The sequence below is a fragment of the Trichomycterus rosablanca genome, chromosome 21 (assembly GCF_030014385.1).
Source record: "Trichomycterus rosablanca isolate fTriRos1 chromosome 21, fTriRos1.hap1, whole genome shotgun sequence".
NCBI lineage: Eukaryota > Metazoa > Chordata > Actinopteri > Siluriformes > Trichomycteridae > Trichomycterus > Trichomycterus rosablanca.
This window is the reverse complement of record NC_086008.1, coordinates 6,517,165-6,532,233: the sequence shown is the minus strand read 5'-3', so window position 1 is coordinate 6,532,233 and position 15,069 is coordinate 6,517,165. Positions and strand designations below refer to the sequence as shown.

The window sequence follows — 15,069 nt, the reverse complement described above, 5'->3', positions numbered from 1 at the left end:
GGTCAAGTTAAAGCCAAACAAAGTGTATATTTACTCTTCCCTATTAGGGAGGCATATCACAGGGGAAACATTAGATCTGTTGATTCAGATCAACAAGCCATATGGACACCAAAAGAGAATGCACTCCCTCTCTTCCTGTCCTGTGCTTCTTCTCCCCTAAGGACATTCAATCTCAGCTGACCCTCATGTGCCAAGGTCCTGGTATGTTGACCTCATCAGTGTGCACCAGATTCCACCAAAGCCAGAGAACAATCCTAGTGGGCAATCAGTTCCTAAATGAGAGTGTTTGGCTGCTGTAACCTAAGCCCCATGCCCAGTCTTTTGATTGTGTGGAGGAGAGTGCTTTTTGACTCAGGGTTAGGACATTAGTCACACTCTCTGCCCTTATGGAACTGAACTTAGATCTGGGCACACAGAATAAAAAAAAAAAAGCCAAAAACAGATCAAAGCTAATAGATAATTATCTTATTTTTGTAGATTCATGAAATAACAGATTTGTTTTGGGTTTGTTTGTTTTTTTGCACTATACTGGCAAAGCCTTTTTAGATTTTGAAATTTTAGATATAGTTAGTCTTTATCAATGAGCCTTCATGTCCTTAAATGCCTATTGGTATAAAATTTCATTTTAATAATTTAAGACCGTAATAAATTGTCATAAATATGATGGACGTGCACAGGGTCCCTCAATGACTCTAACAGTGACTCTAAAGTACAGTGCATACTTTGGAATAAGACTTCAGCACTCATGATGTGCATCACCCTTTTTACCAGCTGTGTCACTGTGCCAATTGGTAATGCCACAGATTTGATTGAATGGGTAAAATTTTGATTGGTTCAGTTTTACGTTTAATACAGTGGCTCATGTTAATATCAGAAATGTCATCAGTATGTAGTCATCAGTATGTATCAAATGTAGTAAAATAAGCCAGGATCTAACACCGAGTGTAATAATGACAAATTAGTTAATTTGTAGATTAGCTTTTAAATCATTTTGTCTTGTTGTGAAACAAATTTAATTTTTTTTAAAAGGGTCTTACAAAACATAAGCATTAAATTTGAACCTGGGTTACCTGTGGACACCTTTTATTTGATACATGTTGATACATGCTTGCTCATTTGAGGGATCAAAAGTGACTGTGTTTATGGCTTGCTGAAACCATAATTCTCAGACTTCAGCTCCTGGACAGTACTGTCCGAGGCTCAGTACCTATCCAGCGAGAGTTAAATGTGGGTAAAACATTATCAAGGTCACAGATCTTTTCCTCTAGGCCACGTGTGCAGCCATGAACAGTGTCCCAGTGTTCATCAGTTCTTCAGGGCAAAGGTAGATCTTATCAGGCCACAGAGAGCATCTCATTCCCAACATCAGATTACTCTCCAGCTCACCCACTGGGACACTGAAAAAGTCTCTAATTTCCTTGACATTTCTATGAATTATCCATTTGTACTGATCTGAGATCAGTCCCACAGATTCATTTGTAGTCTTTAGCATCATGGTTAGACTAGGTAAAGGTGATGCTAGGGGAGTGATAAAGATGACTTTGCTCTTACTCACTGTGAGGTATAGCCTGTAATGCTTAACCATTACAGTTCTAATAATAGACACTTGGGTGGAACATTGGTTTATTGCTTTGGCAGTTTGAATCTCTCGTTCAGGCAGGTGTCTACACATACATGGTTGGCTATATGTCCGAGGTGGGGGGGGCGGTATTGAAGCCCTGCAATGAACTGGGACCCTAGTGTTTGGGGACCTGCTTTGACCCTGACCAGGACACTTTTTGCAACAATATTTACACCATATTTAAAATAAATGTAATTCCTTTTCTGATGTTCAGGCCAAGTAATATTTTACCAAAATGAGATATGATTTTTGTGTGCACTCCTATTATTTTTAAAATAGCATAATAAATATGTGACAAGTGCTACATTATTCTGCAATGCATTTTAGTGTGGGGACTATTAATGAAACAAAATAACTTTGTAATAAATTTAAATGAATTGTAATAAATATTTGCTTTACAATGTACAAAAATGCTATGTGATATTACTTTTCTAATCATTTTCAAAATGCAGATGAAGTAACCTTCAAAAATGATAAGTTGGACATCTAAAAGTAAATTATGTGACCAATTAAAAAAAAAGACTTTTAATTTTGCATTTATCTCTGGACAAATTTGAGCAGTGAATGGTCTTGTAAAGAAGACCTCTACTAAAATTTGCTGTGCAATCAGCCAGTCAGGTGTCTACATACAGACATGATTTGCTGTGTCTGGGGGAGGATGGTTGAGACCTAGATAAATTGGTGATCTGTTCATGACGTGCTACTAGTGATTACCCAGAGGTCTAACCTGCCATGACTAATCAGGATAAAGCCGTGGTAAAACATGAAAAGGATAAAGAATAAAAATGATTTATGTCTGTTTAATAGCCATTCATTAGCTGTTAATAATGACTTCTGTAAAACACACTTTATATATATATATATATATATATATATATATATATATATATATATATATATATATATATATATATATATTTCTGACACATTACAAAAATGTTACTTTTTTGTTTGACCTGTAGCTGTTGGGGTGTGCATAATGAGCTTTATATCATATTACACATTAACCTAGACCTTAACTTAAAAATCCTTTAATCCTTAAATTAGGTTTTAAATTTACAGTAATTTTCTTACTAGCTCAGTGAATTATCAATAAGTCACATTACGTGGACAAAAGTATGTGGACATCAGTCCTTAATTATTGAGTTCAGGTGTTTCAGCCTCACATATTATTAACAGGTGTGTACAATCAATTACATAAAACAAATTTAATACGAACAGGAATAAATAAAAATCAGTGCCTGACCTCACAAATGCTCTTATAATTAAATAGGTGCAAACTTCCACAAACACAAAATCTTGTGCACTCATGAATTTATATAAATGAATAAAACATATGTTTAATACAAAAAATGTAACACACTAAATACATATTTTAATAAGCTTTTTATACATTTTACATACACTTATGAAATTAATTAAATTTTTTACTGACCTATAAAGGTTTTATTTTAAAGTGAAAGTTTTAGCTGCTTTAGTAACACATAACTGTACTGCTCACTGATGGAGCTTGGTTGTAAACATGGTACATTTAAATAGGTTTATGCTTAGTTTTACCTTAAAGAGCACATTACTGTCCGGTATTAGTCAAAATAGTGCCTTGGGGCATTAAGCATCTTGGCGCTTACTGTAATTTCTGTAGAATCGTAAAATATTAATATTTGACAGGATCACAGTAAGCTGCCAGTAAACTGCTCTATTTTACCTCTCAGCTTTTACAATACTTTAATTTAAAGTTGTGCTGAAAAAGTGCAAAACTCTTTTCAAAGACAAATTATATCTTACATCTTCTTCTCATACATAACATTGCCAGAAGTTTTCACTTCCCCTTCAATAATAATGCTACTATCAATCATGAAGGAAGTCACTTCTTATGTTATCCATCTCCCTCCTGCAGAGCGGGCACTCAGATTTCCAGTCAAAATTTAGTCTAAACGCTTACCCAGACTCTCTTATGTGGACTGTAGTGTGAAACTAGTGTCAACTATTGACAAGACCATGAATAGGAGCAAGTCTATGTTGGGGGAAGAGCATGTGAGGGGGTCTCTAACCTCTTGCCAGCTGCTTGGCTCTTCAATGGCTTTGGCCTCCACCACACCCTGGGGTGGCAATAATACTACATCATCTTATCTCAATCAATATTCTCATTTCACTTGAGGGTAGCTTATTAAGTCCCCAGAGCCCTGTGGTTTTATTGTGGTTTTTTTTGTGTGTTTTTTTGCACAACTATATAAAATCACAATTTTTAAATTGTCTGATGATAATGAAATTGCACTTGTAGCTTTAATGGCTATTTTATTGTGGATATGCAGCTCATGGGAATTTTTTGCAGTTAAGATTTCCTGTGGGTTTGTTGTCAGATATGTTAAATGGTAAAAATGTACATTGTCACATTCTGTATCTTAAAATATGCCATGTACATATGTGCATAATAACATGTGTGATCTCTGTGCACTGAAGCATATGTTTGCTTGTGTTTATGCTCAGCAAAAGCTTGATCAGCTGTGTATAAAGAGGCCTTCCCAAGTGGAAAACCATGGTCAATAAAGTGCTCTTCAAACAAAAGCCAGCCAAATGCAAGAATAAGAGTGCCTTTGCAATCTGTGTGGGTCCCATCTGACATCAGTGCATTTCCAATGCCTCAGCATCCGCACAGCTCTTCTTTTTCATCTGAATAAAACAATCAGAACAAGTGGAAAATGAATGTGTAACATCAATGGCAACAAGCTCTTGACTATTCAGGCATTTCCAGATGGGGCTCAGATAATATCTGAGTGACGGTCTGTTAAAATCACATGATTCTGAGAAATATAAATAAATTATAGAAAGAGGCTGAATACTCACAGCTTTAGACAGACAATTGTAAGCCAATTACTGCTAACAAATGAGATGTAACATAGAAAGACATAATAACGCCACTAAAACACTATTTATGTAGCAAACGGACTGACTTCTTTAGAAAACTGATTCAAGGACACACAAGCTTTCATTACTAAAGAAGGGTGAATAAACTAAGGATGTTAATAGTCTAAAAAGAATTGGTTGCATATGTAGATAAGTGACTTTAAGTAAGAAAAATGAATTTAATTTATTATTAATTTAATTACTAATTATTATTAATTTTTTAGAAATGAATAATGGACTACAGGTTGTGGCAAGTAAAGCATGCCTGATGTAATTTTGCAAGGAACTAATTAAAACCTTACAAAGCAATGGCAAAATAATAAAGGTGTGTTTTAGATTTTTTTGCCATTGATAAATTGTGTGCTAAGGTGCTCTCAGTATAAAGTATTACAGTGTAAAATGGTGGTATTGCTTTAATAAAAAGCAAACAAAACACTTTAAAGTATTCAAAAGAACAGATCAAGATAATTAAAATGTGAATAACGTACTAAGTTAATTTAAAAAGGGCATTGTGCACAGTTTCATGGCATGGGCATTCATGGCCAAGCAGCTGCATGCAGTCCTTACGTTACCAAGCAAAATGCCAAGTGTCAGTCAAATGTAGTGGTATGAAGCACACTGCCACTGGGCTCTGGAGCAGAGGCAGTGTGTTCTGTGGGGTTGACAAATTGTGGTTCTCCTCCTGGCATGGATGGAGTCTGGGTTTGGTGAATAGCAGGAGAATTACAAATTTCTTTCTCAAATGTTTCACTGTTTTCACTGTTTTGCTTTCTTAGTCGAAAGGCAGGAAACTCCTCAGACAGGTTGCAAACACACACACACACACACACACACAAACTATATTAACTATATTAGTTTACTTAACTGATTGATTTGAAACAATAATACAGAAAATGTAAGCTGTAAGCTAGCCTAACTAGTTAGTTTTCTAGAAGTGACTAGTGTGTGTAATATTCTGTCAAACTACTGCAACAGTTACACACAAACTGTGTTTTACTCCAAGTTTGTAAATTGTGTTAGATGTAAAAACTACTGACTCTATTAAATGTTGTTGTGGGCATCCTGATTAGCAAACTTTTCCAAATATATACTAACAATGGTTGTGAGGTAGGGTGACACAGTGGTGGCCAGCACCGCCCCACAGCAAGAAGAGCCTTGGTTTAATTCTATCTAAAATTGGCATGTTCTTCCTGTGTGGCTTTAATCTGGGTGCTCCGGTAACCTCCCTTTGACTCCCAAGTCCAAAGACATGCAGTTAGGTGAACTGGAGCACCTAAAATTGCCTTAGGTGGGAGTGTGAATGTGTTTGTGTGGCTGCCCTGTGACTGACCGGCTACCTGTCCGAGGTGTTTCCTGAATCGGATCCAGGATAAAGCAGTGGTAAAACAGACACTGAATTAATTAATACATGTAAGGGGGGGGGCTTTATTAAAAAAAACATATACTTACATATATAAATATATTAAATGTGTTTTATGTATTATACAAAATATTTATGCTGCATTAACTATTAGTTGCTCTGGTGTTTTAAAACAAATAAGTAACTAAGATAACACTGATTCTCTTGTTTAAAAACAGAGCACACCTACAACCATAACCACTTCATAATCAGCATGCATTTTGCAACAGATGGAGAAAGAAATAGAGGTTGTGAGAAATCACACAGAGGATAGAGCGGGTGGGGGATAGGGCAGGGGCAACCTGAGGTCCCCTATGTCTCAGCCCCAAAAAAGGAAATATGGGGAAAACATGTGTAATTTTCACCACAGGGTTCTGGGTAATTGAGTCATTTTAAATACAGATAGGTAGATGAATAAAAGCGAATAGCGAAAGTAATAAGAAGGGAGAATACACTCAAGAGATCAAATTGAGGATTTCTTCCAAGAACAGCAACTATTTTCTTCCTTTTCATCCCAGAGCTTTTATGTGTTATCAGTTCAGCCAGATACCTATCTTAAGTAATTTTATTTTCATTTGGTTCCTTCAGTAATTCTCTTCTTTTGTTAAATTGAAGGTGATTTGTCTCCTGTAGCCTTTTTGGGTGGGGGGTGGTGGGTGCACTTTAGCTATCGAGTGCTTTTATTGGTGTTCTGCCAATAGGTTTTGTTCTGACTGGAAATTGATAAGCTCTATAAATAAATGAAATGTTTAACAGACTTCTTTTTTGTCAGTATTGTGTTTGAAAATTGAGATTAAACTGATATCAGTTTAACATGATTTTTAAGTAACTGTTATGTTTAATTGGTTAAGCAGCCATTTATAATCCACTTTCCACATGTTGCTTTAATGACACTTACAGTGAAGTGCAACAGTTTACATCCCATTACAGCAAAAATGATTAAATACAAGTTTATAGAAACAAAGCATTTAATTCGTTAGATTTTAGTCATGTTTTGTAATTAAATCATTAAAATTAAAATTGTAATTAAATGTACTTTAATGTATGTGGATGCTTTCAGAACTAGTTGACAAAATACAGTAGTAATAAATAGACCTCCAGCCCAGGTGTTTTTACAGGGCAGGTATAAATTCACACCATGGGTCAGAGCAGGAGCTGGTTGAGAGCTAGTGTTTGTGTTTTGAGGTTTGATTTCTGATCACTAGGGTAATGTTTTAGTCTTTCCAGTAAGAGGTCATCTTGTAAGCAGACTTAAAGTTCATTGTGTTATTGATAATGTTAATATTAATATTAATTCTAGCAATATAAATATTACTGGTAGTAAATATGTTAATATTAAAATATTATTCATAATCCAAATAGTATTCAGAACTGTTTAAACATACATTATATAATTACAAGTCGTGTTTAATCATCGCTTCATATTGCGTCACCCGAGCACCCCACATACTATACTATATTAAATATTTATTAGGAGGATTTTTATTTGAACCACATGTTTTTATGGCTGTATATTATATAAAATAGACAATGTACAAGACAAACAAAATCCAAACCTAGAAAAGTTCAACAAAATCTGTGATTCTGTCATATTAAAAAGGGCTTTTTGTTGTTACAAGGTTGAGAGCAAATTTTATATTTATATTTTATTTTGTATCTGTTTGCAACAAGTGTCTCTGAAACACCTGAATGCAGTCATTTAAATGGGTGTCCACATACATTTGGCCTTGAAGTATATTTTTCCAAATAAACTATAAAAACTGTAGTACCATTTTACAATTAAAGATCAAGTTCAGTGTAGTTTTTCAGCTCCCAAAACATTTTTACAAAATTCCCAATAGTTATTTTTGGGAACAAAAAGACACAAGTTGCTGTTCAGAAACCTTTTTTCGACACTATCACATCTCTGCTATACTGGAGTCCTTTTAGATCAAACAAAAAAACGGCAGCTATTTGAAATGTGGAAAATCGAGACTTAGTTTTGCAAGTGGCTGGGAGATAGGGAGGGAAAAAAAAGATTGCCAGTTCTTTTCCTCATATTACTCCTTGTGCTGAAGAGCATGTCCATCAGAGAGAAGAAAGAACCTCAGGGTCTTAACCAGCTTTCTTGCTTCCTGAAAATGTGAAAGAAAGAGAGGCTTTAGGTTATGACTGAGTGACTAATACAATTGTACACCATGATAGCACAGTCATGGGGAATTTTGCTTAAAGTCATATCTTTTCATGTATTCAAATTCCTAAATAGCTTATCATGGGAAGATACGTACTGTGGTAAAGAGAAAGCAGGGGGTGGCAGAAAGCAGAACCAAGTATCCAGTGGATTAATGTCACATTGGACACATTGTGTGAAAAGGCCAGTGTAGGATTTACAATAAAGTGAGCTTCAAAAGAGAGATTATAGAAAGCACTCAAATCATGCTTTTCAGTTTGTTCCATCACCACTACTGTAGAAATTCCTAAACAGTATGTGGCCTGTTGGAACTTAAGAGATATTGAGGAATAGATATAGTACCATCATGTTTTACATGAGAATAGCATGTAGAAATAGTTAAAATTAGGCACTACATGTAATACATTAAATTATTTAAGGCCTCTAATGTTAATTTACATTTTCAGCATTTAGCGACTTACACAATGAGCGGAACACGATAAGCAATTGAGGGTTAAGGGCCTTGCTCAGGGACCCAACAGTGGCAACTTGGTGGTGGTGGGGCTTGAACCGGCAACCTTCTGTTTACTAGTCCAGTACCTTAACCACTGAGCTATCACTGGCCCAATTTGCAGAGCATTTGGGGCAGGTTTTTTCTACTTTGCACTCATTCCAAATGCCACCAATTATCCATAACATATTTGCTTCTTTAGAACTGCATTGAAGCTATGAGGCTACTGCGCTTGGATCTGCTGGCAATCAGGGTTCCAGTCCAGGGATGCTGTGCAGGCTAATCAAATTCTTCTACACCTAATTTGACACACCATTTCTTCACAGACTTATTTTAATGCACAGGGGCAATGTCAAACAGGGACTTCCCCAAATGTTTGCCATAAAGATTTAAACAAATTCTTGTCAAGAAGGTCATTGCATGCTGCAGCTTTTAGAAGCCTTTAGTGGAACTTATGAGCCGCCCAGTTCATAAATTATTTTCACCAAACTTTACAGTTGCAATGATGTTAGCCAACAGTAGTGTTCTCCTTGCATTCACTAATGCTTGATCTAGTGAAGTGCGAATACATTAAATGATTCCATTGCTCCAAAGAATTTATTTTTGTTAGCAGTAGATGTTGTTAAAAAGGTGTGTCTACATAGTTTTGACAGCAAAAAGTTGGTCTTTACTTCTCAGTGGTCAGTGGTTTAGTGGTCACTAAAATGCTGCAGTCAGACTGTAATACCTTTGTTTTTACTTGTTATGATTATTTGATGTGTTTTCTTTTAGTTTTTTGTCAATTAATCCCTTGGCCCAACTGTTTTAATATAATTAATTGAAACTGTACTGCCAAAATAATTTCTCATGGCTTGTTACGCACTCTCGAATGGCTGTTTTCTAGCTTTACCTTCTATTTATCTGGTCTAAAAGTATGGATTACTGCTAAGCTTCTGTTTTAAACTTTTGCAATTACATGTAATTCACAGTGAAAGGGTGCTAATACACCATCAGTGCTATACCATCAATAAGCAAGGAGAGCACTGGAGCATCCACCATTACGCCTGCTTAAATGTGTTGTGTATTCTTGTGAACCAACGGCTACACTGGGCTCCCCAACTGAGAATCTGTTTTAGAAAATATTGACAAAGCCATTTCACTCTATTTTCATTGGATCAATCTGGGTCGCTATACTGTACTTTCAATTTATAGCGTTGGCGGTGTGGCCGCTAAAATTGTTTTTGTATTAAGTTTTTTAAGGGAGATGAAAAGTTTGATTAAGTTATAATATGATCTGATAACTCTCTCTCTCTCTTTTCATCTCTTTCTTTCTCTCAGCCCCTACCTATTCATTTCACAGTAGGTAACCAGCTCAAGTTATGAAATATTGAGGGTAAGCGAAGCATACTCAATTTAGCCAATGTACTGCCAAACTGTAAGTAGTTATTGATTGAGAAATCTCTTACAATTTAAAAAAACACACACAGGGACACACGCACACACACACACACACTGTCAAGCTACTTATTGTCACAGCAGCCTGTCTAAACAAGTGTGGCCAAATCTCAGCAGAATGTTGTCAGACTATGTGACAGTTAATGATTTCTGTGGTGATTTCTGTTTATTTGCTTCAAACTTTTCACTTATTTTAATTTAATTTTTGTTTTACTACCGCTTTATTCTGGTCAGGGCAAATCCATCATGGGGCCTCATCAGTATTTGGGAGCTGGGAGAGAAACACAGCTTTGAAGGAAACCCACATTAAAACTGGAAGAACAATGCCACTCCTCACAGACAGTGACTAGATGCAAGATTAAAACCCAGGTATCATTGCCAATCTCAGACTCATCTATCAGACTGCCAGATAGCGTGATTCATCATTCCACAGAACATGTTTCCACTGTTTCAGAGTCCAGTGGTAGAGTACTTTACAACACTATATGATGCAAGGCTCACATGCAGCTGCTCAGGTGCACAGCTGCACAGTTTTAATTGTGCTGATGTTAAAGCCAGATGCAGTTATTGAGTCAGCAGAGCGTTGGTGACTTTTATGCACTATGCACCTCAGCACTTGGCCACCATACTCTGTAACTTACTGTGGTCTGTGAATATGAGACTGAATAAAACACCCAAATTTAATGATTTAAAGTGATATAAGTGATATAAAGTGATGTGTCCCAATACTTTTCATGCAGGTGGCATCTGAAAACAAGAACGTCCTTTCTGTGTGGAGTTTGCATGGTCTCCCATGTATGTGTGGGTTTCCTCTGGGAACTTCCTCCCAGAGTTCAAACACATGCAGTCAGGTTTATTAGAGCTACTAAAATTGCCTTAGGTGTGAATGTGTGTGTTTGTCATGTGATGGACTGGCGACCTGTCCAGCGTGTTTCCTAACCTCCGTAGAATTTCACCTACAGTGAATTGTACCCACCACGACCCTAATTAGGATAAAGCGTTGGTAAAATAAGACAATGAATGAATGAATATTTTTGTGCATATATTTATAGTAAATATTTGTATTTAATATACACAAGACACTGTTTCAATATTTCATAACCAGCTTTTATATGTCACCTTTTTGGTGAAGATAAGTGAATTAATTATGAAAATATGCCTCAGACAATCAAATAAAAGCCAAACAGTGACAACAAGACCTTTCATTAAATAAACTACTTAAAAAAATACTTGTTTTACTGCCCAGAAGATACAGAAATACAGGCTTATACTTTACAAAAAATACTGAATTTTGCAGTATTTTTATATTTTTTCTATTATGTCAACCCTTCTCAATATGCAGATTTCCCCCCCACATTTAACCTTTCACTTTATATAATAAAATTTGTATGCGCATGGGTGGCCATCTCTTTTTTCAGTTATTTTTTTCTTCATTTTTGGCTCTACTCATGTATATATGGCTTTTAAAAGTTCCAGTGGGTTGCTACGTAAGATGCTTAATGAAGGGGATAATGCATTTAAAGTAATGTGACATTAATTGTTTGAGGTTCATAATAACAGCCCTCAATCATCTGGAAGCTTGCCTCGGGCTTTTAATGAGAGTCGTTTTCAAGGCGATGGACTCGAATGAGGGAATGACAGAGTCAAATTAGCTGGTTTGCTATTCACGCTCACTCTATTGCCTACTATTTAAAAGTCATTGACCATTTAGGGATGGGCCATTGGTCGCAGTGAGTGAGCAAGATGCGCCAAGGCTTGTGTTTGTGTTGCAGGGCAGAGGATGGATGGCTGGGTGGCAGCTCCACCTATGATAATGCTTTTAAAAAAGCAGTAGAAATGTCAAGTCCCTTCTGTGCGGAGGTGAATGGGACAAATAGTGGTGATTTTCAGTGGGCCCCATTCCTGCATTAACATAAGAAACAGGCCAATATGGATGGAAGTCAGCCGGTCTGGGCGCTGTCAGCAAAGGCTTTTGGTGAGGAGTGATTAATGTCTTTACGATACCACACACAGCCGGCGCCATGGCCCTACTGCTTCCATCAGACCAAGTTCTCTCTAGAGCACACTTACCAGAGCTGCAGGTGCCCAACAACCTGCAGATTCAGCACAAAGTGCACAAAGTTTAATGTTTAAGATGGCACTAAAGAACAAATTATCAATACACATTACAGAACTGCTCACATTTCTATTTATTCTGGAATAAGAGCTTGTCAAGGGCTAAACGAGTTATTGGATGTTAGTATTTGTCTAATTTGTACTGTGCAAAGGTAATGTTTTTATCTATCACTGCAAATAACTTTCTGAAGAGCTGTTAGGCACTTTCTTAATTACCTGACTTTGCAACTTTCAGAAATTATTCACAGATTAGTTTCATTTGTGTTCTCTCTGACTTCTTAAACCTGCTTCATTGAAAGTCTCTTATTATGTCCTCTTGCCAGGGCCCACTCCATGAATTGAATAGTCGGTGTCTTTATTTTCCTCATTCTCTGACTTCAGACCTCATAATAGGTTCATTAATGCAGAAGTTGCATTTGGTTGACAATGGGTTAATGGCCCGAGGGTAGTCTATTGGCACCGGGAAAGGGCCAACAGGAGGAGGAGACTTTTTTGCGGCCCTTTCAGCATAGGTTCTCCAGGGGTCAACCGAGTGTCACCCGAAAGTGAACAAACATGTAATTGATGTTCGGACATCTCTGGCTGACTCTTTTGAGCCAGGGCTAAAAAAGGGCTGCTGTCTGGGCTTTGACCATCCTGCAGAAAAAGGGAAACTGATTTGTGAAAGCGTGGGATGAAAAGAGGCGCAATCTGCCAAGCTGGAGAAAGGGGGATACGCTTGAATTTTTCTCCTCTGTCTTTTGCTGAAATGATTGTGTTTTGCATGGTGGTTAATTGCTACCACCCACACACAGGTCGTGAAGAGGGGAGGCATGCACTGCTGGTGTTCCTTTCTCCTGTGTACTGGGAACAGTGTCTGGTTTTGTCTCGGATTTTCATGGATGTTAGCAGAAAATGTAGAGAGGAGTTGCGGCCTTTTTATCAAGCCATGTCAGGCTGGACTGTTCTGTGACTTTTTGTAGATTCACCTTTGCATAACAACGGGCAGCAATTTGTACACATAGAATGCATCACGTATGAATAATGAGAAATGGTTATGCTTATAAGGTTGCTGAGCCAAACTTCCTACTAGCATTTTCTTAATCTTAAAGGCCAGTAATTCACTGAAAAGGTTGCTTTATTTAATTGTTGCATAGTTGACCTTTGGTTTTGTAAATGAATTTAGCCTTTTGGATATGCCTCAGTGGTACTTAGGGGTCATCAATTAACAACCCTTGAAACAACAGGACTCAGAATTATTTGTGAAGGGTTACTTGCCAAATGAAAGTTCAGAAAATTAGTGATGAAATTAGGGTAAAAACCTGAAAACCCATCTGTCCTGCGGCTGGTTTGCGCTGCACCCACATGCCACCCCACTTTACCCTGCGTTCGGAACAGCGATGATGTCAGCCGGCAAACCCTTACCAGTAATTACACATCAGATGACAACAACTTAAAATTGATGTTTGATGCGGGAGAGCTAAGTGGGCATTTTAAAAGTTAGAGACAGGAAACCAGAGAGAGAGGGAGGGGCCACGTTATGAGAAAGGCAGCATGGGAATTGCTGGGGCAGCTGCACTGTATGCTCACTACACTAATAGACATGAAAAACCCATTGCTAAAAGCGCATTTGGCATCAATAGCAAATGAGTATTTATTCGGTAATGACCCAGAAGGTGTCCCTTAATTGAATAGTGAGAGTGGTGCCAAGCAGTAATAAAAGCAGATAGATTAGGGGAGGAAATATCTTCTTAAGTGGAACTGTAAATACATATGAACATGCATTTATTTCTCTGACCTTGAGCAAGATAACCACAGATTAAAAATTTAGCTGGTAGGATAAATGGGTATTTGGCTTTTAGTTTTTGATTTTTTTAAGTCCTGCACACAGCGGACCTTTATTGGCTGCCCTGAATATTGAATTGTAGCCCTTGAGTGCATTAGGCATTAAATTGCTTTGTACTAAAAACTTTGAGCAAAGGTCTGTGAGCCCTGTGTTTTGTTCTAAGTGTTCTTTGTTTTGAGATAACAATTGCTACTTTTTCTTTTGTCTTGTAAATGTCACAGACACATGAATAATAAAAATTATCGGTGGCATTTTACATAAATGACTGATAAATTAGGTAAATGTTGTGTCAGCCAAAGTTATATGCAGTCGTTTTATTTTGTATTCTTACACATTTCTATTTTATCTTCATTTTTTACCACCTCTTTATCCTGGTCAGGGTTGTGGTGGCCTCGGTTTCCCCAGAAACACTGGGCACTAGGCAAGAATTCACCCCGGACAGGACACCGATCCATTGCAGGGCTTTGGCCACCCCCACCTCAGGCATAGTCAATGATGTAATGATGTCTGTGTAGGCACCAGGCCGGCCGATAGCACCTGCTAAGAGCTGATACTAGACAGCTGCACCACTTTCATGGTAGATATATATATATTATATGTAGCATAAATTTTAAGTATATAATATAATATATTTAAGTTATAATATTTATAATTATTATATGTTTTTTATAGTTCTGGCCTTGAGACCCAGACTGATGTCCTTACCCTGTACCTGTGCAGTTTCACTGAATTTAGTACCTCAAATATACTACACCTAAATATTAACTTAAGGGTTTAATTGAGTTATTGGTTATACTCCCTTTTCAGTAATATGTCATGGTGATTTAAACATATTGCCATGTCCACCCACTGAGCAAATCTGTCTCTGTTTCCCACTGACTGTCAGCAGCTGTTTCCAAATCTAACTGTGTTCTCAGAAAATATTCAATTTTGTAGTATGTGTCTATAACATATAAAACTTAGTTTTACTTTATATATAAATAGTTAAAGTGTTAATGCATGGCTGGGTGTAATAAAAAGATCTGTAAAGTGATTAAGTTCAGTTCACAAAGTCTAAGAGACCGAAGCAGTGGGTTTTATTTCAGTGTGCTCCATCAGAGATTTGTTTAAT

General features: G+C 37.0%; 1 long non-coding RNA gene across 3 annotated transcripts in view; it reads left to right on the top strand.

Moving 5' to 3' along the window:
* Positions 1–15,069, top strand: part of LOC134335550 (uncharacterized) — a 44,190-nt gene extending 29,121 nt beyond the window's left edge. For 2 of the 3 annotated variants that reach the window (XR_010015612.1, XR_010015614.1), the window contains exons 3-4: positions 14,338–14,535; positions 14,631–15,069. This is a non-coding gene — a long non-coding RNA (uncharacterized LOC134335550). Of the gene's footprint in view, positions 1–9,901; positions 9,957–14,337; positions 14,536–14,630 lie in introns of all 3 variants that reach the window. The other variant, XR_010015613.1, reaches the window with a different exon arrangement.